The sequence below is a fragment of the Acipenser ruthenus genome, chromosome 2 (genome assembly GCF_902713425.1).
Source record: "Acipenser ruthenus chromosome 2, fAciRut3.2 maternal haplotype, whole genome shotgun sequence".
Lineage (NCBI taxonomy): Eukaryota > Metazoa > Chordata > Actinopteri > Acipenseriformes > Acipenseridae > Acipenser > Acipenser ruthenus.
In genome coordinates this window covers 100,975,866-101,003,718 of record NC_081190.1, presented here as the reverse complement: position 1 = coordinate 101,003,718, position 27,853 = coordinate 100,975,866, and positions in this window count along the sequence as shown.

Sequence of the window (27,853 nt, the reverse complement as noted above, 5' to 3'; positions counted from 1 at the left end):
TGTTTATTGTGAATTTTTGCATCAAATGTGGCATCTGAGTAGATGATGGGCGGAGTTTCAAATGACACTGTGGAAGGCAGGAGAACAGCTGTGATGGATGCTGAAGCCGGATCTTGGGGTGAGTTTGTGTCTTCGTTATATGTGAGGCACATATATTCAAGTCTGTTTTCATCCCTTCGGATCTCAAAAGATGTTTTTGTTGGTTGTCAGACACCCTTGCGTCCATGTCGTGCTAGATTAAGTTGAAGATGGAACCAGACTTTACGCACCAATCCAACCGCGGTGAAATGGGACAGTGCCTCGGTTTCCCACAGACACTTCAAATCCAGGCCGGTAATTCGAGGGGTGGTATCTGGCCTTGTCCTGACCTGCTTTTCTAAAAGTTTTCATGATGGACAGGAATGCATTATTGCTGGTTTTAAACTTGTTGTCAGCAGAGATGTTAAAATCTCTGCTGTTAAAATATCTATTTAGACCAGCTCAGCGTTACAAAACTGGAGACCGAATACTGGTCCCCAGTTGAACTTCTTGCACTGGCATAAAATTCCCTTAATGTTGTTGAGATGTTTTGGACTTATTCCCTTAGACTGAATGTCCATATCTTTTTCTTTAAGCCAGTGTTTAAGTACATTAACAGCCCATGTTGTCGTTTTTTTGTGTGTGTTTTTTCAATCTTAGTTTTCTTCTATTTCATTTAGCTGTTCCTGATCTACTGTTATGTGTTTACTCTTACTCTTGACAGTTTCTTATTTTTATTTTTTTTCAGGTGGACCGCTCAAAGTTGGTGTTGTACCAGTTATCTGGAGTTTCATCCCCAAATATATTAAAAGAAAAAGGTGGAATTCCACTCATTTTTGGAAGTGTTTTTTTTTAACAAATAACAAATAAAATGGCAGTTTGTTAGGCTTGGAATTTAGAATTAATTTATTCAGAGTGAAGCAGTATACACTATATATATATATATATATATATATATATACAGTCATGTGATGTTGTTTAACCAATCAGTGGTTGTTATTTTTACAAGCCGTGTATGAATGAAAAAAACAAATAATATTTTTAATTAAAATAATAGTAATTTGAGCGGCTTCCGAGTGGCGTATCCGGTAAAGGCACTCCGCGTGGAGTGCAGGATGCACTCTATAGCCTGGACGTCGCCGGTTCAAGTCCAGGCTATTCCACAGCCAACCGTGGACAGGAGCTCCCAGGGGGCGGCACACAATTGGCTGAGCGTCGCCCGGGGGGAGGGAGGGTTAGGTCGGCCAGGATGTCCTCAGCTCACTGCGCACCAGCGACCCCTGTAGTCTGGCCGGGCGCCTGTGGGCTTGCCTGTAAGCTGCCCGAGAGCTGCGTTGTCCTCCAAACAATAATAGTAATTTGTTATAATTAATTCTAAGTACCTTCAATAGCAGTAACACCACATTTTGTTGGTCCCTTGACTAGCCTAAGAGCCTGGTTTCACTATATCACTTGTCATGGAGTTTTACTCTATGAGGATACATCATAAGCTAACTGCTACAGCATATTGCTCAGGCACTTACGTATGCATGATTTACTACTACGGTAATTATATCAAGAATGTTCAAATAGTTTACAAAGATTAATGTCATACCCCAAAGCAGTTCATTTAAGTTATTGTTGGACCTGGAGGCCTCTCTTCCATTATTGAGAATTGTATTAAGTGCCTCATCAAGAAAAAAAGATTGCCCATGAGTTGCTCCCAATTTGTATACCTTTCCTCTCGATTAACCAGGAGCACCATAACTTTGGGAATAGAATTAATGATATATGCTAGAAGCTATCTGGACAATATGATTACATTATACATGTAGACATCTAGTCTATCCTTTTATTACCTTGGTACACGAAACTTGTTAACCTTACCACAGATTGACCCAGAGAGCCATGAGAACATATTTTCCTTGTGGTTAGGGCCTGATATTATGAAACTTAACTTGGTACTTCTCTAAGTAGTATTTTTTCCCTTTCCTTAACTGGAATGGTTTTAAATTCCTTGCAATGCCTAACTATTTAAAGCATTGTTTTTACATTTTTGGTGTTGCAGTGTTCAAAATTGGCAGCACTGAGAACTCATGCCCTTTCTATTTATCCGCAAAGAAGGGATTGGACATTCAGTAAAAACGTAAGTTTACCCTGCAACCCCCGATCCACATTTATCACAGAAACTTATCAGAAGCAAACCTGTGCTGTTGGAGGAGACACCTTTCATAAATTATAATCAAATCGGGTTTATTGCAAGATTATACTGTTTACGTTAACCCATTTTAATCTAGTGTGACCATATAGTCACACATAACATGCCTTCATTTTAACACTAGTAAGTTAGGAATTGTAGTGAAAAAATTCTAATTTTGGCTTTATTACTCACTATTGATTATTTGGTTTTAGACTGCTTTGTTTCAGTTTTGTGCTCCACCCAGAAAGTTTATTTACAGCAGAAGAAAATATCAGTTTCTGCCGAGTCACAAAAACATGTCTAGGAATATAATATGAATTATATTTTTCATAAATTTGCAATTTTATATTCTATTTTTTATTGTGTAAACACATGTGTTATCATTTGGTCATGCTAGGTTTAGGTGGGGTCAAAACCTATCAAATACTTTTTTTTATTTTTTGACTGCTTATCTCCATTTCCAGAACCATGACAGTGCAGGAGGTCCTTGATCTTCTGGAAACTGAAGAGAAGTATATACCAGAAATCCATATAGAACCTCCTGAGCCAGCAATTCTATCTGATGACTCAGCTGACGAGGATGAGGGAGGTTTGGTTGACAACCTTAGTGGGAGGCAGCTGAGATTAGGAGCACTTGTTGTCCTTGCTAATGGGGAGTGTGTGGGAGATGAGAGCCTCAATGAAACGCAGGAGAAAACGCAGCCAAAAAAGTCCAAGAAAAAGAATAGGCAGATCACCTGGATTCGAGATGATCTCAAAACCATAAACACATTTTTTCCTGCATCTGATTACTTCGATCTCTGCAATGACACAACAGTAAAATGTTTGAATCCATCTTTGATCCATCATATCCTTTTTGCTGGAAGAGTCTACTTGTCATGCTCTGTTTTAGAACTGTGCAGATCCCAAGATGAGCAGTTCTGAAATGAAAGTTTTCATTGCCATCCTTATTCTTAGCGGTTATAACAAACTGCCTGGCAAGCGCTTCTACTGGGAAAGTGGTGGTGATATGCGAAATGAGCTTGTTTACACAGCCATGAGGAGGGAGCTTTTTGTACAAATCATGAGGTTCATCCACTGTGCAGATAATAACAAGATGGACCCCAAGGACAGGATGTGGAAGCTGAGACCCCTTATGGAAATGATGAAAAAGAGATTTATTTCTCACTTCAAGCCTGAACAGCAGCTGGACTTCGACAAGTGCATGGTGGCCTACCATGGTCACCACAGGTTCTGCGTGGTAAACCAATCCGTTTTGTTTACAAAGTGTGGTGTTTCAATACAAGTCGGGGATACTTGGTCAACTTCGTTATATACCAAGGGAAGAACCCAAATGCGAATACCAAATATGAAGAGAAATTTGAAAAGGCTGTCTCACCATTGGCTGTAATGATTGATGAAATACTGGCTGAATTTAGACACCTTCCATTTAACTTCTATTTTGACAACTTCTTCACAGGTTTCAACTTGCTCAGCCACCTCAAGGAGTCAGGCTATACTGGAACAGGAACAATTTGTGAAAATCAAGGGGATGTCCCCTGACCTCCAGCAAGGAAATGAAAAGGGCAACACAAGGAACATTTGAAAGTGTGCAGAGTAAAGAGGAAGGCATCATTATTGTACGCTGGGTTGACAATGCCGTTGTTACCATTGCCTCAACGGGGCATTGTATGTCTCCTGTCTCGACTGTGCAATGATATTCTCAGTCGGCAAAGAAGAGGATCCAAGTGCAACGTCCCCTACTCTTTGGACAATACACCATGTATATGGGAGGAACTGACAGAATGGATGAGAATGTTGTGAAGTACAGGATTGGAATCAGAAGCAAGAAGTGGTGGAGGCCCCTCTTGGCTCATTGACGTTGCTGTGCATAATGCATGGATCTTGGCCCGGTCTGCAGGATTGGACATACCTAGGGTTACCATGTGGCTCCAGATTAACCGGACGCTGTGAGACAGAACGGGATTTCAAACTTGCCCTTAAATTGAAATAAATGAAGGTGTAAATGAACCATCCTTAGCTACAATTAATAATGGTGCTTAAATACCTGCATGCGCGTCAAATAATTGTATTATACCAAGAATGAATTGCAGCCAGTCGCTATTTTTTTCTGTTTGTTAAAATTCAATCGCCCATATTATTCTGCAAATACAATTTCATCATCATCTCGTTGCTCTATCGATAAATTAGCTATTCGTTCATTAAGATCTGATCAGAAGCAGCTGATCAGTGTGAATTGTTTGCTGCGCCCAAGCAATTCCACCACAGCAGGATTAATCTCAGCAAAGGTGAAGCTCATTTATACGTGAATTACTTTCAATTTAGGGGGAATTTTGAAATTCCGGTCTGTCTCAAATCGTCCGGTTAATCTGGAGCCATATGGTAACCCTAGACATACCACAGCTTGACTTCAGGAGGGATATCGTTAAAACCTACCTCACTAGGTACAAGGCACCGCCCAAAGGAGCTGGGAGACCATCAATGGCGCATGCAAGTACTACAGACAGTCGGGTGTCTGAGATTCGATTTGACAGGATGGACCATTTTGTCGTTGCTACTGAAAGCAAGAAGAGAAGGCGCTGTGCTGGAGAAGGCTGAAAGCTGTGGGACGTACAGAGTGCCAAAAGTGCAGCATTGGACTGTGCGTAGACTGCTTTACGATTTTCCACACCCACAAATTGTTAACAAGATAGCCTAGTGTGACCATATGATCATGCACTGATTTAAGAATTCTAATAAAAAAAAATTAAAATTTTCCAAAAATTTGTGTCAGTGTATGTATATATGACCATTTGAAACTAAAAAATAGACAGTTTGATGAAAAATTAATTCGGGTTAATTAAACACTGATAAAATATTTTAAATGTACAAAAAGGGTTCAAATGAAATGCACTCAATAAACAAATATTAATATAATTTTACATAATACTGTTAAGATGTTTAAAATAAATAATACAAAAATCATTGGAGCTACTAAAAAATAAAAGCATCTCCATGAGCACAATTCAAGAAGCTTGGCATCCCATCACGGAACTTCAGCCTGAATCAATGTGAAAAACTACTGCCTGGTTATTTTGCTGGCCAGTAATGGGGTTAGATGTGATTTACTGTCATGGATTGCTACCAAAGGATTTTACCTAACCAATTGTCAGAGGTATACAAATGAGCCGTGTCTCCAACTTAAGACGTCAATGGCATACACTGTCCGGAGACAGGCAGGTTGTCCGAAATATTGAAATATGTCAGTTTTAAAAATAATAATAATCGCGAGTGAGAGGTTAGGGTAGGTGCAGTATACACTTTGATTATATATATATATATATGTGTGTGTTTTATATAGCTTGTAAGCACATGTCTTCCTGAAAAAGAACTGTAACCACCAGAAATGTATTGTGCTGTCACAGCTCATGATATTTTACTTTTGGTTGAGAAGAAAAGGATCCTCTAAGCATTTTTCCTTTGCAGCGCACAAGAAAGTACAAAAGGCACTACCGTGTCAGCAAGCGCTGGTTATTTTTCTCATAATATTGTAACAATCTGTGCATTTGTGTTGTACTGTACTTCTGTGTATGTGTGTTTACGTGCTGTGTGTGTCTTATGTCGTTCCCGTTGTTTGTAATTGTGTTCCCTTCCCCCTCTGTATTTCCTGCCATTGTTTTAACCTCTCTGGTGCTATGTGACCACAGCAAGAGCGCGGGGGCATGTTCTGTGTCTCCCTGTGATTGGCCCTTCCCGCTGTATCAGTCGTGTAGTGCATGGTCTGTGTCTGCCCCGTGATTGGTCCCGTCTGTGAGTCACTGTTTGTTCACGTGTTCAGTGTGTTCCCATTGGCCCGAAGTGTGTGGCTGAAGACCAATGGGATGTGTAAGGTTGAATAAAGTAGCGGGGGCTGGGGTTATAAAAGGCGCTGCGACGCCTTGTTGTTGTTGTTGTTGTTGTTGTTGTGTCGTGGTTGCCATGGTTCCGGAGTAGCTGACAGGGAACTGTGACCTGTGTGTGTGCTGAATAATGCTTTTGGAACGAGAAACAAGTGTGTCCGTCTATCCTGTTTTCTGGCTGCCTGCAAAACTCTACAATATTACATTTAAAACTTTTGTTTGAATGACAAATGGCACAGAAAAACATCACCGCACAGTTACATTAAAATAAAATTAATTGTTAAATGGCAAAAAAAACTATGCTTTTATTTGTTACTCTATTCTCTCAGTTTGCAAATACCTGCACAATCCATTCAGATACAATAACATCTAAAATTTGTTTCTCATACAGTACACCTTACCATACAACTTTTTTTTTAACTAAAATAAATAAATACAGCTATACTGAAAAATCCTGCCTGTCACACAATACTACTCATAGCGTTTCATAGCAAAATTGGATTAGAAAACATTACATATTTCTTGCAATTTATTTGTAGTTACTACAACTTGTTGAACGAACTAACTATCCTGTTTGAGATGAATATGTATTTTTCAGTATACCGCTATGGCCAAACGTTTTGCATCACCTAGATATTTAGCATTGAAATCTATATGAACATCATTTACATCTTTTATTTCACACCATGTAATCAAATAAACTACAAAATGATATTGCAAAAGTCTACCAGAAGCCATAATAGTAGTACAGTATTTCATGTAGTGCTGGGACGAACACAGAATTTTCATGTTTGGATATTTGCTTATAATTTGGATATTGCTTTGTTTTCAAAAAGTAATAAAAGCTATTATATTGCTCAGAATGCAGGCAGAGACAGCAAAGCAGCAGGGGCAGGGAGGCGTGGCCCCTGTGTGTGTGCAGCACAACGTTACAATATGTAACACGTTAAATTAGAAAAATACCCCAGGAGTAAAGAATACGTTGTGTAAATTTCACTACATAACATTTCCAGCAAGTTGGGCACTTCAGAATGATGTGCTTGGCTTTTTTCTGTCCCATGAGATTCTGATTCGCTCTAAAGCAGCATAACATGTTTTTGACCCAGATGGCCTTCCAGAGAGATTACTATGCGTGTGTGTGCATAATCTGGTTTGTTTCATTTTTGCTGTCTAAATATTATAAATGTTTAATAAGCATACTTTTTTTGTAACTGTACTTTAATTAAATATAAATGAAGAAACGGCTTCTTCTGTCTTTGAGTAAAGCAGTATACTCAAAGGGTCAATAACGTGTTACACCACGGATTTATGAAAGGAAAATAATATGCGAATGAGAAAAATTGGTCTCTAAGGGCACATTATTCTAACGTTGCGATGAGTGATGTTTTGACGGTAAATGACGTCTATGCATCACCCGATGAAATACTGTCATGTTAAACACTATTACTGGCATGATAAAGGAGATGGTAAGTTTTATGAATATGGGCCAACGTATTCAATAAATGTATACTAACTCTAGTGGCATAGCACAGTTACATCATGTACTTGAATTATAATAATAATAATACATTTCCGGTTGTTTTGCACTTAACTTTTTCCTCCTAATAAATCCAAAAGTTATAATCTAATATGTGTCCAAAAGCAAATGGAAGCCTATTTTTAAAGAATTCTTCCTGGTGTAAAATATACCCTCATGAAGTTCTGCACCTGTGTTTGTGAAAGTCAGTGTTAACGGTACCTACAATGAATTATAGTTCACAATCCCATCAGCTGTGATACGCTGCAGTAAAGTAAGAAGGTGAAAACTAAAAGGTTAAGCACTTTATTAATACTGTTGCGTAAAAAAACAAGGATGTGTTATAATTATCATTTTTCACAGCCTTTGGGTATTTCTATGTATGGTATTTAAAAAAAAAAAATAACCTTGCCCGCTAGCCAGTGCTGTATTACTAAGGCATATGCACTGTGAGCTTGACAGTAGTATAGGTAATTCACCCTTGATGAATTTGGGACCAGGATCCATGAAAAGTGTCTGTATTAATAAAATAAAAATACAAATAATGTAATGTTGACTTTAGGTAATAAATAAGTGGCACAGCGGCGCTCCACCCCCAAAAAAGTACAGATGAAGGTGTGTCCACATCACCGTTCGCACAGCTATATTATTTATTTTAAAATATATAGTCTATATATCATAGAAAATTGTTTGGAGAAAGTGTGTTTTCCTTCTCCCTGGGTCCTTCACCACGTGTATTTCCTTTTTGTAATGGGATCGACAGCACTTGCGCTTCAAATAAACCTCCCCTACCTGTTTTTTTTCTTTTGCTGTCTTACCTGAGTTTCCCTGAGCTGTGCTGCCAAAACCACCAACAATGATTGCATAATGACTTCTAATGCATTCTAAGAGAGCGTGAGTCTCCGAAATAGTGAAATTGCTCTCTTTAGTATAGGTAACAGTATTCGCTTCTTCCTCCATCTTAACCACTTTACTTCTGCATGTAACTTAGATTCTTGTTTAAATAGGTTTATGAAGTACTTTACATAATGGCCCATTGGATTCTGCTGCTGTTCAATTACACCTTATGGGAGAATTTAATTTGAATAGGCTGTATCAGAAAAGGTGTTTATAGGGGAGTTAAAGTGTAGGGGAATTAAAGATAATCCAGGCGCATGAAATTGCATTAGCCTTCACATCTCCATCTGGGACCATGAAGGTACAGAGGAATACATAAAAGTATGTTTTGCAAAGTAGGCATAAATGCTACATTCAACAGCTGTCATCTGTCAACAGCTGTCATCGTCTACACCAAGCGGCTGCTAGAAGGGAGTATCGGAAGAGAATATATACTGAGCGACCAACACCGATTGAGCAATACGCGTTTGATAAACTTCATGCACGGTTTCGATTTGGCCTGAATGAGATTAGATACAGCACAGATGTAGTTCAACCAAATATTCAACGTATTACATTAAGGAGCCATGCCTTGTCTGTAGAAGAACAGATCCTTATTGCATTGCGTTTCTATGTGTCTGGGGCATTTTAAGTAATTGGTGACAACATGGGTGTTCAAAAAACCACTGTTAGTGCTGTGGTAAGAAACATGTCCTCTGCCTTGGCTGGTATGCTAAATCAGTTTGTTACCTTTCCTAGGGACTCACAGTAAATTGCACCAACAAATGATGCCTAACACCATCGGAGTTATAGATTGCACGTATGTGCATATTCACGCACCCCGTGAACGTGAATGGGAGTTGGTTACCCGAAAGCGACGTCACAGCATCAATGTGCAACTCATATGTGATGCACATCTAAATATAATTAACTGTGTAGTGAGATGGCCATGCTCTGTTCATGATGCAAGAATGTTGCGGGAGAGTGGCATCTACCAGAAATTTGAGATAAATCAACCAGATGGTGTAATGTTAGGTGACAGTGCCTATCCACTTTTACCCTGGCTAATGACACCTTATGCCAACCCCACTACAGCAGCACAGGAGCATTTCAACAATACCCATGCTAAAACAATATGCACAGTAGAACGCATCAGTGGGGTGCTTAAGAGACAATTCACTTGTCTGAATTATCTGTGTGTGGAACCGCCACAGGGATGCAACATCATTCTTGCCTGTATTGTTTTGCACAATATCGCTATCACTCACAATGTACCAGCTATTGCAGGTAAGGATTTGAGTGCCGACCTGGCTGAGTCTCTAGGACACCATGATGCATCTGTAGCTGTACCACAACAGGATCGCCTTGGTGGATTGGCAGTGAGGGATGCCATTGTAAAGAACTACTTCTGAAAGGATCCTCCATTAAATACTTGAATATTTATTTTGACGTACACATGAATATGAAATAAATATGTACTTTCCCTCCATATCTTTATTTCTCCATAGCACACAAACACACATTTAAAAATAAATTATTGAACATCATGTATATATATATATATATATATATATATATATATATATATATATATATATATATATATATATATATATATATATAAAAATATATATTAAAGCTGTACCACTAAATATGTGTTTTCCTTTTTGCTTGCATGGATACAAAACTTAAATAAATATGTAAATATTTATGTAAATATTCTAACAGTAAAATTGGCACACGCTTCAGAGGACAGCTTGTGTTCGTCTTTGCCCCTCCCGAGTCAGCGCAGGGGTGGTAGCGGTGGGCTGAGCCAAAAAAAAATAAAAAAATTGGACATTACTAAATTGGTACGAAAACAATAAAAATAACTGGCGACCACTAAATTAAAAAAAATAAATAAATAAAACACAGGGCTATTGTAACGTGATCAGTTATGACAATAAACTGGTACTGGTATTATACTTGTAATTTTTGCACAGTTTTACTGAGGTTCAGATTAATGTCAACAATATCACACACACAGACACACCACACAAGCAGCATTTTGTCTTGGACCATGAATTTGTTTAAATATGTTTATTGTCTCACCAATGGTCTTTATTTACATGACATTTGGAACTCACTGTTTCCAGTGAGTGATTATTCCAGGTTCACGTTCTTCTACAGCAGTAGCTAATATTAAAATATATACTGTTCCGCTTTATTATTTTTTTATAATTGCTTGCTTTATTAGGTTGGTTTGTGGTGTCTAGCATATCTTAACACCCTTGAATTTGCTGCGGGTTGATTAATATAAGAATATGGTTAAAGATGTGATGGTGGTGTAGTTCAGAAAGAAGCAATTTAAACACTAACAAACATATCTTTTTATGGTAATAAACCTTCATGTCTGTATCATGGAAAAGTAATACAAGCAAATGCCACTAGCAACAGGCTAATTGTCATAGTCCTTGTTAAAATGTCTGTCACTGTAATATGTCAAAACCTTTTAATAACTACTTATAAGAAGTTGAAATACCCTATTTTCCTAATGTAGTACTTGGGTCTAATACAGGAGTGATCAGATAAAATGGAATAATTTTCCTTTGTAAAAACGAGTTCCTTCCCAGACAGCAATTTTTAGTCAGGTCAATGTTGATACAATGTTGGCATTTAGTCATTATCCCCAGGTGGGCCAACATTATATTCAAGTGCTATAGATCAGGCCAATGTTGGTGTGACGTTGTTTTTTTTGGTGGTTAGGAAACTGGGCCAATGTTGGCATATATTTGTTTTTTAGTTGCTAAAATAAAATAATTTTCTGTAAATGGTTATTTTATTATTTCACTTCTGTGACTAACAAGCCTTGTCCTGCTGCAGATATGGCCATGCCCAGGGTGCAAGTTGATGGTGGGGGTGGGGGTGGGGGTGGGGGGGGGGATGGGAATAGTGTTAAACCACCAGGTGGTGACAACAGACACCTCCAACTTGGGTTGGGGGGCGGTCTGAGAAGGCAGAGGAGTATGCGGATCCTGGCTGGACAGCTGGATGTCCCTGCATATAAACAAGCTACAGTTGCAAGCGGTCTCCTTGGTCTCCACCACTTCCGCCCGGTGCTGCGGGGTAGACATGTGTTGATCCAGTAAGACAACATGACAGTGGTGACGTATGTCAACCACCATGATGGCCTACGGTCCCCGGGGTCGCATCACATGGCCTTCAGGCTACTGACATGGGCTCAGAGGAACTTGGTGTCTCTGCGGGCGATGCACATTCCCGGAGTGGTGAACTGGGCAGCGGACCTCCTCTCCAGGGTCCGCATCCATCGGAGTTGCGACTCCACCCTTAGGTAGTGGAGTGGATTTGGGAATTGTTCAGGAAGGCGCAGGTTGATCTATTCGCCTCGGCGGAGATGACGCTTTGCCCCCTGTGGTACTCCCCACCGCTTAGGCGGTCCACTCGGCATAGACGCCCTAGTGCACGAATCGCCCAAAGCGTTTTTGTACGTTTTCACACCTACACCCATGCTCCCGGCCTTTCTCGAAAAGGTCCAGTTAGAGAACACATCGGTTCTTCTAGTGGCCCCCAGGTGGTCCAAAAGAATCTGGTTCTCGACCCTGTGCCAGCTCTTACAAGGCCACCCCTATGGGTCTGGCCCCAGAAAGTGGAAGTATTTCCAGACTTGGTGTCTGACCAGGAGTCATGACTCAGTCTCTTGCCCCATGGCAGTTATCTTACAGTTCCTGCAAGAACTGCTTGATGCTGGAAGGTCACCTTCCACTTTGAAGGTGTATTTAGCGGCTATTTCTGCATGCCATGCCCACATGGATTCGGCATCTCCGGGTAAGCATTTTTTGGCTACCCGATTCTTTAAAGGCGCGTGGCAATTACGTCCTCCGAGGAGGACTGTTCTCCCCGTATGGAGCCTTGATATTGTACTGGAGGCTCTCACGAAGGCCCCGTTTGAGCCCACACACGCCATACTGTTAAGTATCTGTCCATGAAGACAGCCTTCCTCATGGCTACGGGTCAGTGAGCTGCAAGTGCTGTCAGTGCACACCTCCTGCATGCGTATTAGGGATGATGGTAGCAAGGTGTCCCTGCATACAAACCCTGCTTTCCTCCCCAAGGTGATCACAGCCTTCCACATTAATCAGTCTCTGGAACTGGAGTCCTTCCATCAATCACTGTTTGCTTCAACAGAGGATGAGAGATTGAATTTCCTCTGCCCAGTGTGGGCATTGAGATGCTACGTAGATAGGACAAGAGCTCTGCGTCAGTCTGATTAGTTCTTTGTCTGTCACGGGACACAGACCCTAGGACAGCCCCTCTCAAAGCAGCGTCTGTCACATTGGATTGTGGACACAGTCTCGACTGCGTATGATGGTGCTGGCTTGCCCCCACCTGAGAGGGTGGCTAGCTGGGCTACGCTGCATACCTTCTCCACTATCTACCGCCTGAATGTGGAAGATCCTGCCCTGCCGGTGTAACAAGTGTAATTTGTTATTTTATTTTTTGAATTTCAACAAAGTTTCATGTTAATTTGCTGTTTTGTTTCAAAGGAAAATGTTTGTTTCCTTTAATTGTAGTCGGAGGTCATTAATAGGGAATACGACTTTAAGACCAAGCACATGTAAGAATTTCCCAGTAATCCCTCAGTCGCCCTGTTGTTAATGCTGAGGGTAAGTCATGTTTCATGTTCTCTCTCTTTTATAGACTAGAATCTTTATTTAAAATACATTTGTACATGGAGAAAACTGTTGTAACTCATGTTGTAATATGTATTCATGATGTGTTAATAATAACTCGCTCATCAAATCGTGTTAAAACTATTATTTTTTTTGATAACTCGTGTAGTACTATTGAGAGTGTAGTGTTGCGCACTTCTAATGGTTGTTGTTTTATATAGGGAGAGAACGTCTGGAGTGATCTGCATGTGCTGGTATTCTTTTTATTTTCTGTTAAACAGGTATGTTTCCGACTAGTTATTTTGTGGTCTAAATAAAAATGTAAAACTGACAAGTTGCCTGTGTGTGTGCATGTAGAGGAAAGATAGAAAAAAAACAATTAGAATCCGAGTAATAAGGATGTGCATTGTAAACTTTTAATTTGTAGGAACAAAAGACAAAAGAAACCTGTAATACCTCTATACGATCTAAAAAAAGAAGAAATTGTTATTGGTTTTTTGTTTTTATTTAATTGACTATGAATTGGTACATGTCTGATTACTACAAGAAAAAAATGTAATTAGGAGTCGCCCTGTTGTTAATGCTGAGGGGAGAGAACGTCTGGAGTGATCTGCATGTGCTGGTATTCTTTTTATTTTCTGTTAAACAGGCACAATAAACAGAGACTGAATCAACACTCGTTAGCACTTGTGTGGTTTATGAAGCAGCGTAGAGAAAGATATCGTAGCAGCAGCATCGTGTCTGCTACATAAAGTGGTGCCGTGACTCGGATCAACTGGTCAGCTGATGCCGATCGCCAGGGATGAAGCAGTGAGCTTGTGAATGTCTGTAAGGTATTAGGTTAAGGGACCAGTTATTTGACGCTGTTATTTCTGCAATTTATTTTCCATAAATATATGTGTTTTTTTGGGGATAATATTGTTATTTTTTTTCTGAAAAACTGTTAAAGGTGAAATACTTTCTATATTTTTTTTATTCATAAAGTGTAATTGTATACTGTAAAATGGCAAGTGGGGGAATTGAGGACAATAATTATGACCCTGAAACATCTTTTAAGGGAATGGGTAGGGGTTTGTTACGCAAGAAAGGTGCAGACAAAGATAGTGCAAATCTACCACAATTTAGGAATGAATTGGGATTGGAAGACACCATGCCTATTCCCAAAGTACAGCCTGTTACATCCATGCCAAATGCATTTCCTGCCAGGAATGAAATGGACACTAACGAGCAATTGCGTGATACGATTGAGCAATTAGGGCACCAAATTGGGGATTCTATTGCAACCTGGCTATTAGCTAGTCAGAATAGTATAGAGGAACCTCATTTAAGAAGAGTGATTCGACCCACGTACCTAGCTTTGACCTCACTAAAGTGAATGTGGTAGTTAAATCTGATGTCAGAGAGCCACCTATTTTCAGGGGAGATGGCTCAGAAAAGTGTACTGTGCAGGAATGGATAGAAATGATGGAGACGTATTTGCACAAAAGAGGTTATTCTACCTCAGAGCAGGCTGGTGAGATCTTGAGCCATTTAATGGGGCGGGCCAAGAATATAGTCAAGGTGGGATTGAAAAGTAACTCTTTGTTAAACCCTGCTAGTAATCCAGAAATAATCTTCGACATACTGAAGAGGTATTTTAGTGAAAGTCCCATGTCATGTTTGCCTTTGGCAGACTTTTATGCCACTCATCCCAAATCAAGAGAGAGTCCCGTAGATTATTGGGTTCGCTTAAACACAGCAGCTGAAGTTGCTGATGAGTATTTGCAAAAACAGGGTAGGAAAATGGAAAACATGAGTGGGGAGATAGCAATGACATTTATAAGGAACTGCCCTGATCTTGATTTGGCTGGTGTGTTCAGATGTAAACCCATAAGTAAATGGACAGTTGTAGAGGTTCAGGAGGCCATTGATGAACATCAAAGGGAGCACAAACCTTGTAATCAGAAAGTAACAAATTCTGAAAAAGTCAAAGTCCAACAGGTTGCGGCCGCTGATGCTAGCTTTCCAGCAGTCAATTGTGAGGAATATGGGGTAATGAATGTAGGGGTACGGAAACCTAACAACCCACCAAAAGCGCATGACCCAGTGGTTTCTGAAGTAACTGCCTTGGAACGTGTGCTCAGTATGTTGGAGAAAGTTTTTGAGAAAGCTAACCAAACCAACAACCACGGAGTTGTGTCACAGCCAAGAGTTCCCTGGAACCGCCCTGTCAATCCACCTTGTCGAGTCTGTGAGGATAAGACTCATTCTACACGTTCACATTGTATGGGAGAAAAAAGGTGTTTTGCATGTTTTGGGGTTGGACATCAAAAGAAGGAGTGCACTAATGTCAAGACCCCCACAACCCAGCCTAAGCAGGTGAGGGGCAACACAGTACAGGATCAGGAAAACTAGGCTGCTCACATCTGAGAGGGGGTGATGTGAGCGTGTTGTGTCAAGCCTTCAGTAATGAAGAAGATATACAGTCTGTTTATGAGGAAAATTGTAAAACTCTTTCTCATGGTAATGAAGTGATATACCAGAATGTGCATAGGGTAGGGGAAGCTGATAATCTATTTTATACCACAGTGAGAGCGAATGAGCAAGTTTTGTTGCAGGCCTTGCTGGACAGTGGGTCTATGGCGTGTACAATGAGTGAGGTAGCAGAACAGGATCTTCTGAATGCAGGTATACTTCCTGAAGACAGCCAGTTGCACACAGATATCATTCTTGTAGGATGTGGCGGAGTACAAGTGCAACCTAAATGCATTTACCAATTAGAGATGGAAGTGTATGGGCATGTGGTTAGTGTACCTACCTTGGTTGTACAGGGGCAACGTGATCAATTGATATTAGGCACCAATGTTATCAAGTATCTGCTATGTCAATTTAAACAAGCACCCAGTTACTGGCATGTTATGAATAAACCTGAACCCATTGACACTCAAGGGGGTGAACAGTTTCTGAGCATGTTGTCTCGATTAAACCGGTGGAAAGGTAACAGTATACCTGATCAGATAGGAACAGTTCAGTTGACTCAAGCAGTGACATTGTTACCTAAACATGAGCATCTTGTATGGGGCAGGTTACCAGTGAATGCACCAGTTTCCGAGGGCAGTACTATACTAGTAGAGTCCCCTAGATCTAAACTTCACGAGTAAGATGTCATGGTAGGTAGGGTTGTTACTTCCATGTGGGAAGACAGATGGGTACCTGTTAAGGTTATGAATCCCTGTGATAAGCCAATAACATTGAGAAGGAACTCCAAGATAGCGGATGTGTATCCCTGTGTAGCAATGGAGGATCTGGATGTAAACTCTGACAATGCATCTAGTGAAGTCTTGAGAATGCAAAGCCAGCAAGTACATGGGAGTGTGACTGCTAGTAGCACTGCACCTTCAAACGGTATTGATCCTTGTGATACGCTCAGCAATTTTGGATTAAGTGACATTGATGTTAAGTCTTGTGAAGTGTCTCAGTACTGGAAGAAGCAGCTAGTTGAGTTGATACAGAGATATGAAGGGGTGTTTTCAAGACATAAACTAGACTGTGGAGAAGCAAAGGGCTTTGTTCACAGGATTCATTTAGCTGATGATCGACCATTTAGACTGCCTTACCGACGTGTTCCCCCGGGGCATTATCAAAAACTGAGACAGGTCTTAACTGAAATGGAAGAAAGAGAAATCATCAGGAAATCCACTAGTGAGTGGGCCTCCCCCCTTGTGCTTGTATGGAAGAAAAATGGGGACTTGCGCATCTGTGTAGATTATCGCTGGTTAAATGCGCATACAATCAAAGACGCACACCCATTGCCACATCAGGCGGATTGTTTGGCTGCTTTGGGGGGAAATGCATACTTTAGCACAATGGATTTGACTTCTGGGTTTTACAACGTGCCCATGAGTGAAAGTGATAAGAAATACACAGCGTTCACAACTCCGTTAGGGCTCCACGAATTCAATAGGATGCCTCAGGGACTGTGTAACAGCCCTGCAAGCTTTATGCGTCTCATGACTAACATTTTTGGAGATCAGAATTTTTTGACACTTAGGTTATTTAGATGATTTGCTGGTTTTTGCACCCACAGAGGAGGAAACGCTGAAGAGGCTTGAGATGGTTTTCATCAAGTTGAGTGTTCATGAGTTAAAGTTAGAGCCCAAGATGTGTTACTTCCTGAGATGTAGTGTGAGGTTTCTGGGTCATGTTATTAATAGGAGTGGAGTGTCAACTGACCCAGACAAGGTGGAGGCCATTACTAGCATGGACGAAGTGGAACTCATGGACACGGATGGTGTCACACCATCTCAGAAGAAGATTAAATCCTTTCTAGGTATGATAATGTACTACCAACATTTCATTGAGAATTGTTCTAAGATCGCAAAACCCCTATTTGCTCTCACTGCTGTTCTGGGGGGAAAGAAACCCAATAAGAGAGGTGCTGCTGCGTTTCGGAAGCTTAGTCCAAAAGATTGGACACGTGAACATCAAGATTCATTCCAGAAACTTAAGTCCGCTTTGTTGAACTCAGTCATGTTAGCTCATCCTGATTTTAGCAGTCCATTCATATTATCTATAGATGCGTCGCTAGACGGCTTAGGTGCTGTGCTGTCCCAGGTCTCTGAAGGAGAGAGTAAAGCTCGGCCTATAGCATTTGCAAGTAAGACACTCAACTGTGCTCAGAGTAGATACCCAGCACATCGACTAGAGTTTCTGGTGATTAAGTGGTCCGTCTGTGACAAATTTAGTCATTGGCTAAAAGGCCACAGATTTACAGTATGGACCGATAATAATCCTCTCACATACATTCTGACTAAGCCAAAGTTGGATGCTTGTGAGCAGAGGTGGGTTGCAAAGTTAGCACCATATAATATCAGTATCCAGTACATCCCAGGCACCAAGAATGTGGTCGCTGATGCCTTAAGTAGACAACCTTTCACCAAAGGACGAGTTGGTCACAGACTAGTTAATGAACCATATGGAGCCTTGCTTGAGGAGGCGGAACCGATTATGGAAAGTGCAGTACAAGATGTGTTCAGGGTAAGCAACAACAGAGTAACTCCGGGCCCATGTCGCTTTATAGTGAGGAAGTGGCCGCAGTATTCAGAAATCACACTGAGTGGGAACTAGGTGCAAGAACCAGGGCAATCTGCCTAGCTCAAGACATCCAACAGTTGACTCCACCAGGTCAAAGTACATTACCTGTGTTCACACTTAAGGAGCTTCAAGATAAACAGGAAGAAGATGACATACTGTCCAGAGTATTTCATTATGTTGGGAGGGGCCGAAGACCATCCAGGAGGGAGAAGTTTAAAGAACCAACCGTGGTTACAGACCATTTTACTAAATTAGCTCATGCATTCCCTTGTCACGATCAGTCTGCAAAACAAGTAGCCCGTCAGCTGTGGGACAGGTATTTCTGCATTTACGGATTCCCAGAAAGAATTCATTCAGATCAGGGAGCTAATTTTGAGAGCCAGTTGATACATGAACTGCTGCAAGTAGCTGGAGTAGGGAAATCTAGGACCACTGCTTATCATCCCATGGGGAATGGTCACGTTGAACGGTTTAACAGGACACTGGGCAATATGATTCGAGCGTTGTCACCAAGAGAGAAACAAAAGTGGCCACAATTGTTGCAAACATTGACATTTGCTTACAATTGTACTGCACACGAGACTACCGGGTACCCCCCATTTTATTTGATGTATGGAAGAGTGCCACGGTTACCAGTAGATGTCATGTTCCACGATGTGGAGAGAAATTGTGATTTCACAGACTGACAAGTATGTTGTTGCCCTGTGAAAGGACCTTCAGGAGGCTTTAAAGTTAGCTCAAGACAATGCCACAAAAGGTCAACAACGTCAGGCCGAACTGTACAATAAAAGGATCAAGGGTGCTGATATTGAAGTAGGTGATCAGGTCCTTCTTGCCAACAAGGGGGAACGAGAGCGCAGAAAATTAGCAGATAAATGGGAGTCTACTTTGTATACTGTAGTTGCTAAGAATGCAAGATGTCACACTTACAAAATCAAAAATTCCAGAACAGGACTGGAGAAAATAGTTCATCGCAATTTGCTAATGTTGGCTAATTTCTTGCCAATTGTAACAGTAAGTGAATCTGAGGAGTTTCCACTCAGTGAGTTATCCGAATCAAACTCTGCAAGCGGAGAGCCTGTTCAGGAGCTATCAGAAGATTTGCAAGAATTAAGCAGACTGAGTCGGACGGCTGATTGGGTTATGCAAACCTCCATTTTCGGGGAGAGGATGGTTGTGGATGAAGTTGATGATGAACCAAAAACTTGGAGTAATGACAGTCCACTTCAGAAGGATCCAATAGACGTTTCTTGTGAGGTCTCAAGTGTGAGGGAGAAGATCGTGAACATGGACGATGGATCTTCAAGACTGGAAACTGTGACCGAAGCTTCTGAGAAAATATTAACAATTAAGTCGCCACCTGTTTCTGGAACTGTTACACAGATTAGAACAAGAGTGGGTAGACTTGTGAAGCCAGTAAACAGGTTTATACAGAATATGACACAACAGAGTGAAGAAAAATCCCCCAGTGTTTCTGTTAGAAAATGGGCTAAATCGTTAATTTCAACTGCAGTAAATTAAAATAGAGATCCATTTAAAGAAGCGTATTTTGATTGACAATTTACAGTATTTTGTTGAAACATCGTTAATTACATGGTGAAGTCATTTAGGATTCAATGTGAGGTGTATAGGGCACCTTGTGAAGCGGGTGACAGAATGAGAGTTTTGCGCTGCTTTCTTCTGTTACTTTCCCTTAGTTGGGTAACTGGATGTTGCATATTGTGTAATATAATAGTCCTGGTAATAAATGACATGTTGTGTGCTGAAGCGGTTAAAGCTCAAATGTGAAGAGTAATGGGATAATTAAGATGTTTTATTTTTGTAATTGTCAATGATTTTTGTAAAAATTTTGGTGAAATTCAGTGGGGAGGGTGTAACAAGTGTAATTTGTTATTTTATTTTTTGAATTTCACCAAAGTTTCATGTTAATTTGCTGTTTTGTTTCAAAGGAAAATGTTTGTTTCCTTTAATTGTAGTTGGATGTCATTAATAGGGAATACGACTTTAAGACCAAGCACATGTAAGAATTTCCCAGTAATCCCTCAGTCGCCGTGTTGTTAATGCTGAGGGTAAGTCATGTTTCATGTTCTCTCTCTTTTATAGACTAGAATCTTTATTTAAAATACATTTGTACATGGAGAAAACTGTTGTAACTCATGTTGTAACATGTATTCATGATGTGTTAATAATAACTCGCTCATCAAATCGTGTTAAAACTATTTTTTTTTTTAATAACTCGTGTAGCACTATTGAGAGTGTAGTGTTGCGCACTTCTAATGGTTGTTGTTTTATATAGGGAGAGAACGTCTGGAGTGATCTGCATGTGCTGGTATTCTTTTTATTTTCTGTTAAACAGGTATGTTTCCGACTAGTTATTTTGTGGTCTAAAAAAAATGTAAAACTGATAAGTCTTTGCCTGTGTGTGTGCGTGTAGAGGAAAGATAGAAAAAAACAATTAGAATCCGAGTAATAAGGATGTGCATTGTAAACTTTTAATTTGTAGGAACAAAAGACAAAAGAAACCTGTAATACCTCTATACGATCTAAAAAAAGAAGAAATTGTTTATTGTTTTTTTGTTTTTATTTAATTTACTATGAATTGGTACATGTCTGATTACTACAAGAAAAAAATGTAATTAGGAGTCGCCCTGTTGTTAATGCTGAGGGGAGAGAACGTCTGGAGCTATCTGCATGTGCTGGTATTCTTTTTATTTTCTGTTAAACAGGCACAATAAACAGAGACTGAATCAACACTCGTTTGCACTCGTGTGGTTTATGAAGCAGCGTAGAGAAAGATATCGTAGCAGCAGGATCGTGTCTGCTACACCTTCATTAGACACAAGGGTCCTTGAGGGTGTAAGCTCACACCGCTAACATTGGCGTTATGCGGTTCTGATGCGTCCCTCATATGCTGCCGTTCCTTTTCTATCTCAATGGCTCAGGTATACTTTATCCCATACATAATGTCGTTGGTGGTCGTCTTCGAATTGAAAGGGAATGTTAGGTTACTCACGTAACCCTGGTTCCCTGAAAGAGAAGACAACCACCAACCAGGAGGTTGTATCGGTTGCCCTCACGGGTTCGATGGAAAAAGAGAAATGGCTTCCTCAGGACTGAGTGCGTCATCCCAGGAAGGGGCCTACCGGCAGCTCTGGTATAGAGAGCTCAGCAATATGTACCCAATGGCCAGGCATATCCCATACATAATGTCACTGGTGGCCGTTTTCTCTTTCAGGGAACCAGAGTTACGTGAGTAACCTAACATTCCACTGTTTATCATGGTCCACTTCAGATTACACATACAAAATACTTTAAAATAAAATTACATTAAGTAGCAATCAATCAAATAAACTGGATAAGGCATAGTGTTTAACAAATCATCTGCAATAATGTAATCATTTAACCTTGTGATAATATCTGCGTGAGAGGTGTTTAATTGTATTTTAACTTGTCAGAAATATCCCTTTGACTAAAACAGCTTGGTTTTGCTTCTTTGAACAAGCATTTGCTTCTTAGCATAGCTATCTCTAGAGCATTTTCCTGACACAATAAAACTCCCTTGACAGTTTAGAAACCCAAATGGTTACCTAATAGCTATCTGCTTACTGACAACACCTAACCTTTAGATTTTAATGAGCGTTCCATTTACCAATGTGTTATTTACACGTGGCATACATTCTCAGCCTATTTATGCATTTAATGAGAGCCACTGTAAAAGCATCATCAATTTATATTAGATACTCCCCAGCTCCCTTTGCACTGACTCCCAAACAAAATAGCGTCAGCCCTCCAAGTACACTATGCTAATTTTTATTGATGGCTACCATCAAGAAATTAGCAAACAATGCATTCAAGCCTCCTGCGATGGAATTCAAGGGCAGTACAATAATGAGCACCTTTCCTGTTTTATTGTGCCAGTGACTTCATTCACTCATATAGTCATTCATGCGTATAGTCAATGCAGCAGTTTTGAAATCGATGTAAGATTATCCCAATAATCATCACCCGCAAAACATAAACATGTATTAATATAACTTTTTGTCTGCTATATATCTGTCCTAAAATATGTAAGTATGTTTGTGTGGTTTTATGTTTAACAGAGCTCTAAAGTCGCTACAAATCATAAAATACTACAAAATCTGTTACAGTAATAGTATAATAATTTCTCAAAATATAATATCAGTCTCACAACATATCATTCTCTTGATTGTACTGTTTACCTAAATTACATTCGGCACAAAATAAATCAAATTGTTCTAAGTGTTTTTTTTTATGATATAACAGTTTATTTCAATTTTGCGAGCGCCACGGCGCCATGTCTGTGTCACCGCCATTTTCGGTTGCTGGCTCCCTATTTTGATCTGGTCTCATGGTCCACTTCATATTACACATACAAAATTCTTTTAAATAAACTTAATACTGTTATGTGCTTTCTGCAGACCTGTTTGACAGTAACTCTGATATGCAGAACATTTTTTTAAAATATTTAAATATTTTGAGGTTGTATTTCTAAGCCGTAACCACTTACTAATCAACAAAAAAGTACATTATTGGTTAGTGCTATGTGTCTGGAAGACATACCTCTTTGAAGTATTTTCCTATCCTGTGAGGTTTTATGAGATATAGGGGTTGGATTAACCCTTTGACACCTAGTAGAATGACCATATTTGGGCTTGAAAATAACCACTTTGTGTTTAGCGTTTGTAGTTTGGCAACCTTACATCAGAAATGAAAAGCCAATATATCTATAGAAAGGCCTTTAGTAGCTGTTTCCAGTGATATAGCTGTTTCCAGTGATTTAGTGTATTTTATTGTGGAGTGTATTATATGTTTTTTATATAAACTGCACCGCCCAAAAAATAATTGAAAAAGTAATAATAATAAATAATATTTTTAAAAACTGCCAATTTCGACCCCTTTCCAAGTTAGGTATGAAAAAATAAAAATAAAAATTTGTGTTCGAGATTTGTTTTATTTAAAACCTTTATTTTGTTCTGTGAGCAAGTGTTTTTGTATCAACCTTTTATTTTATTTCTGTTTGAAAATAAACGGCACCGCAGTGCTTGTTTGTTTCCATTCCTGCTTCTGGCCTGACGTCACCACTACAGCCATCAACAAAATATACATAAAAAAAAAACAGCACACAGTATAAAGTATCAGTGTCAAAGCATTTGACAATACATTCTCCCTATTGAATTAGCATAACTTGTGAAATAAGAATGTTTTTAGCTTTCTCCTTGAAAGGGAGAATTTCAGCGGTAAGGCAGAGTTCAACAGGCAGAGCATTCCAAATCTGTGGACCCACAGCTCCAAAGCACAAGCTCCAAAGCATTTGTGTTTAAAACATAGCTGACACAGGGACATGGTGTGCGAGGACCTCAGACTCCTAATAGGATATAAACCTGCAGTTTCTCAGTAAGGAAGTTGCTGATAAAGTGCTTTGTGAATTAAGCACAGTAATTTGAATTGTGCACAAAGCTTAATTGGGAGCCAATGTAAATCCAGTAGAATTTGGGTCCAGACGGGATCGACCAATCAAGAGTCGAGCTGAGGCATTCTGAATGCCCTGAATGCCATTTTATAAAAGTGCATTTTTAGTCTTGACTTGAAAACTGTAATAGTCCCAGCTTCCCTGACAAACGAAGGCAGAGCATTCTATAATTTAGGAGCTCTACAAGAAAAAGCTCTACCTCCAGTGTTGCTTTTGTTGACCCTAGGAATAACCAGCAGCCCCCCACCCTGTGATCTGAGAATGCGGTTTGGAAGATACAGGGTCAGTAACTCCTGCAAATAACTTGGTGCTAATCCATTCAGGGCCTTGTAAGTTAACTGCAAAATATTAAAATCAATTCTATACTGCACAGGAAGCCAGTGTATGGAGGTCAAAACAGGGGTAATATGTTCACTTTTCCTGGTTTTAGTCAGAATTCTAGCGGCGGTATTCTGAACAAGCTGCAAGCGAGATACCACACTTTTCGGGACACTAGAAAAAAGTGCATTACAATAATCAATTCTAGATGAAACAAAGGCATGCATTAGTCTCTCAGCATCAGATACAGAAATAATTGGTCTGTTTGGCTATATTTCTCAAATAGTAAAAATATACTTTAGTAACTTACCTAATATGAGTCTCAGTCAGGATCAAAGATGACCCCCAAACTCTTATTTACTAATTTAAGTTTTGATGAGAGACTGCAAGGGTCGAACTCATGTAATCCTGCATTTCCTTTTAGTTGGTTCTGTGATCCCACTAACATTAGTAAATTCTGTGACATCCAGTGCTTGATGTCTGTAAGGCAATTAGCTAATAACACCCAGGCAGAAGAAATTCCTGGCTTTAGGGACAAATATAGCTGGTTATCATCAGCATAGCAATGGAAGTTCACTACGTGTCTGCGGATAATGTCACCTAACGTTATAATATATAATGAAAACAGCAAGGGACCTAGAATGGAGCCCTGTGGAACACCACAGACAACTTCCAATAATGCCGATTTTACCTCCCCAGTAGAGACAAACTGAAACCTATCAGAAAGATAAGATTTGAACCAGGATAGGACAAGGCCAGACAGTCCTACTGTGCTTTCAAGATGATTCAGTAGGACGGAATGGTCTACAGTATCAAAGGCAGCACTTAGATCAAGAAGAATTATAATAGTGATGGAAAGCCTGAGTCAGAGCTTATCAGCAGATCGTTCATGACTCTGACAAGGGCCGTCTCGGTATTATGTGCAGAATGAAAACCAAACTGAGACTTCTTGAATATACCATTAAGAGTTAGACATTTTTGTAATTGAATTGCAACAACTCTGTCTAGAACCTTATCTAAGAATGGTAGGTTGGAGATTGGCCTATTATTATTGAGGACCTTAGCGTCCAAATTGTGTCTCTTAAGCATAGGCTTTTCCACAGCTGCCTTAAGTGCTGAGCAAAATTAACCATTTATAAAAAAATTAATAAATGTGGGTATTAATAACACCAAGAACATCTTTTAACCCTTTGCGGTCCATTTATTCAGCGCATCTCAGGCGCGTCAGGTCCAATTTATTTTCACACGTGCAGTTTATTTTAGACACGTGGTTTAAAAGTATTTTTTTCACAGTAAAACAGGTTTAAAAGGCACTGCATAGCAACAGGACACTCAGTACTGCATCTCCAGCCTCTTCATAGTCATGCATACCGATAAATCATCTCCGGATCACTCGTTTTATCACCTAACTCCTCAATAATGTGATCCAAGTCATTATTTTATTACTATAACATCTCAAAAAACTCTGCAAATGTCTGTGATATTATTTGAGCGCTGGATGCAGAAGCAGCTATCTTGTTTACTTATGTCCGTGTTATCTCTGTGGTGTCAGGGCTATGTGTATTGTTCAGATCCCCCCCCCCCCCCCCCCCCTTTTTTTCGGCTTCTCTCGGCTCCTATCACTTGCCCATTGAATGGTTTCTTTGGTTTTTTCCAGAGAAAAAACGACTAGAGACCTGTATTTTACGTCTTTTTGATGATGTTGGACAGGGTCCGACATCGGACCGGAAAGGGAAAATTGTAATGTCGGACCTGGTCCGACATAGGACTGCAATGGGTTACTAGTTTTGTAGGAATAGGATCAAGAGAGCATGTAGTATCTCTCATATGTCGAACTAGCTCTGTCAGTTCCTGTAAGGTAATCAAAGAAAAAGCCCCCATAGTAGCCTGAATAAGTGTAGTTGGTAAAATTAAGTCCTCCTTAATAGAAGGTGTCTGTGCAATCTGTTTTCCGATGTCTAGTATTTTATTTTCAAAGAAATGTAAGAAGTCATTGCAGCTGTGAGAGGAGCCAATGTCAAGGATAGGACTACTAGGGGAAGGATTAATTAATTTATCTAGGGTTGCAAAAAGAAATATAGGATTATTTTTATTTATTTCAATTAAATTAGAATAATATGATGATCTAGCCAATGCCAGAGCCTTCCTATATTTAACCAGATGGCTCTTCCATGTGATGTAATGAACATGCAGTTTAGATTCCTGCCATCTCCGTTCTATTTTACGACCCTCATATTTCATCTTACAAGTTGTATCATTGAACCATAGTGAGCTTTTTTTAAAAGACACTTTCTGAGTTTTGATTGGTATCTAAGTATCTAAGATACCAGTCAAGGTGGTGTTGTAGCTATTAACCAGCTCATCTACTGAGAGTGGTAATGAGCTCAAGACATCAGAAAGCTTAACAGCAGTTGAAGAATTAATTACACAAGATTTAAATGTGCGGTCCACAGTCTTTGTAGATACTGGCAGATTCACCTAAAAAAGAATGGCAAGATGATCAGAAATAGTAAGATCTGGGGTAGCGACGTTCTTAACAGCTAAACCATGAGAAATGACCAGATCTAAAGTATGGCCACGATTATGCGTAGAACCTTTGACATACAGGATATAATCTAAGGAATCCAGTAGCCTCAAAAATTAGAATCAGAATCAATGTCAACATGAAGGTCAAAATCACCCAGTAAAAGAATCCTATCATATTTGACTGTCAATATAGATATCAGATCCCCAAATTCAGTCAGAAATAGTGGATTTGACTTCGGTGATTGATACATAATTACAATATGAACAGGTAATGGACTGTTTAATGTCAAGATTAAAACTTCACAAGATGAATAACCTTCAACAATTTCCTGTTTAATTCTAAGTTCACTACGGAAACATTTGTCATTCGGTCCAAGCCATGTTTCATTTAAAGAGAGAATACACCGTGTAACAAATTTTTATTTTTTTTGGTTCCTGGGTAGTAAGTGTTATTTCCTAATTGCTTATGCCTCAAAAGTATAGAAAATGGCTATTATTCCCCACAAACTTTGCTTTTGTGACCAGGACAGTGATATTTTGAAATTTACCTATTTCCAATGAGATAACGGGCGAATTTGTGTCTTTTCGTTCACATAAAGTCAGAAAAAAACAACATATGAATCCAAATTAACATGTATTTATACTAAAGTAATACAAAAATGACTACAAAAGATTTAGAAGTGAGTAGTTTTTCGAGATTTACGATTATACTGTAAATCACTTTCACGAATCAGCCCCCAAATGTAGTCTCCCATCATGTACTCGTTATACTGTCCTTCATTGACAGCTCATCCAGGAGCCTCAAAGCCTTGCTGCTCCATAATGGTAACAAGTACCCGTCTCTTCCCCTGGCTCACTCGGTGCACCTCAAAGAGGATTACAACAGCATCAAGACCTTGCTGGACGCCTTGAAGTATGATGAGAACGGCTGGGACCCCCGGAAGGTGCTGATGCCACCACTGCACATCAAATTGGGCCTTATGAAACAATTTGTCAGAGCTCTAGATAAGGAGTCAGCAGCCTTCAAGTACCTTCAAGACTTCTTCCCTAAGCTGTCTGAGGCAAAGGTCAAAGCCAGTGTCTTCGTCGGACCACAGATAAAGAAGATCCTGGAGTGCAATGAATTCCCCAAGAAGCTCACTAGTAAGGAGAAAGTGGCTTGGAACAGCTTTGTCGCAGTGGTTCGGGGCTTCCTGGGCAATCACAAGGCCGAAAACTATGTGGAGCTGGTTGAGACTCTGGTGAAGAACTACGGCACAATGGGCTGTAGGATGTCCCTCAAAGTCCATATCCCTGATGCTCATCTTG